Source organism: Centruroides vittatus, unplaced genomic scaffold, assembly GCF_030686945.1.
Source record: "Centruroides vittatus isolate TY-2023 unplaced genomic scaffold, ASM3068694v2 contig_934, whole genome shotgun sequence".
In the NCBI taxonomy this organism is placed as follows: Eukaryota; Metazoa; Arthropoda; class Arachnida; order Scorpiones; family Buthidae; genus Centruroides; species Centruroides vittatus.
This window is the reverse complement of record NW_027122619.1, coordinates 595033-596702: the sequence shown is the minus strand read 5'-3', so window position 1 is coordinate 596702 and position 1670 is coordinate 595033. Positions and strand designations below refer to the sequence as shown.

At 31.1% G+C, this 1670-nt stretch overlaps 1 long non-coding RNA gene across 1 annotated transcript; it reads right to left on the bottom strand.

Annotated features, from left to right (window-relative positions):
- Positions 1-537: 537 nt before the first annotated feature.
- LOC136984853 (uncharacterized) lies at positions 538-1342 on the bottom strand. Its single transcript, XR_010882254.1, has 2 exons — positions 909-1342; positions 538-771 (listed from the first exon to the last, which is right to left on the bottom strand). It is a non-coding gene; the product is annotated as an uncharacterized lncRNA (long non-coding RNA).
- Between the last annotated feature and the right edge of the window lie 328 nt (positions 1343-1670).

Sequence of the window (1670 nt, the reverse complement as noted above, 5' to 3'; positions counted from 1 at the left end):
AAAGATGACTATTGTTCATTATTTTTATCAAAATATTTAAAATTATACAGTATGTTATAAAAGTTATTCTACAGAATATGTAAACTTTCCTTCTTAAATTTTTATAATCTCAAGATTTTCCTGCAGAATTTTCAGTCTCTTACTCGAAATTTTTGTTTTCTTTTGTATTATTTAATAAAATTATTCATTGCTTTTTAGAAATAATTTAAACGTTTTATATTAGAAAATTTGCAATATTTTATTTTACAATTAACGTTTATCTTTGAAATGTTCCACAAAACCAAACTCAATTTTCTCCATAGGCATCCTTATTTGGTTTTCACGAGATTTTTAAAAAACCTAATCTTGGCAAATACCAAGAGTTAAGTGTATCTTGTGTAATTTGAGTAAAGACTTTTGAATTGGTAGTTTAAATCCATCGACAAATTATCATCGTCAGTAAAATATTAGTAAACTTTTTGCAGCCTCATTTAACAGATCTGCAATGATTTATATGAATGTTAGCTAAGAAAAAAAAAGCTATTCATAAGAAAGATGTTTTCTTTATGAAAAAGATTTATTGAAAATTATACATTTGCAACATTTTTATATACACAATCTGTTATTGAATGTTTTCTTCTTGTAGGTACATTTCTGAATTGAGTGTAGTCATGATCCCATGTGCCAGAGACGCACGAGTACAATTTATAAATTCCATGATTTTTTAGACAGTACGACACAGTTAACTTTAGTTGGTTCTCAACTCCTCTGTGGCTTTCCATTCGTAGAAATCTGTCAAATACAGTACACAATATTTTTATTTACTACTGAATGCGCTGTTAATTAATATTCGTGAAAACAATTATTTTAAGATATATTAATTTAATTTAATACAGCATTTTTAAAATTTCAGAACAGAATTTAATTACCCTTCATATTTTTGAATTCTAGATTCACAATTTCTCAGGCAAATCCGCGTACAGGTACAGTACTTTCTCCAAATGTTCTCGTAATCGAAGGGAAGTATAAAATCCTCCAGAACATGAAGTCTCACAACAGAATATAGACTTTTCCTCCACTGGGATTTGCTATGTTCTAATCTTACATCCTTGTTAGTAAGATTTCCTTTTGAGAAGAAGTGCTTATCGCAATAACAACAAGTATTTTCTGATATATCCAATGCAATATTCTCCATAACGATTTCTTACCAACGTAGCGGAAATACTTCAAAACCAATTATCGATGATAAAGTATGGTTTTAAAGCTAAAATATCGACAAAAAATTCCAAGCACGTCGTACAGTACGAAATATACGCTACCTGAACGTCACGACGCTAGCGACATCTCGTGATAAAAACCAGAACTACGGCTACGGAATCGTTTTGTAATTAGCCGCCAGTAAAAAATGTGTAGAGAGAGTCTGCTAGCGTTATTATTCTATCACGTCACACGAGATGGCGTTAGTACAACGAGCGTTCTTAATAGAAACCGCCAAATTGAAGACAAATTCAAAACTCCACCACTCAACGAGATCAAAAAGTAAAAATAAGAATATTACGTAAGATGAGATCTATTACCTCTATCCCTGAGTAAGAAATCGTAAGAAATCCTTGACCTCCACCCACCCCAAAATACCTTATGTAATTTATGGATATCCCCAACGCATCTGCACGGTAAACTAGAAGTTGTGG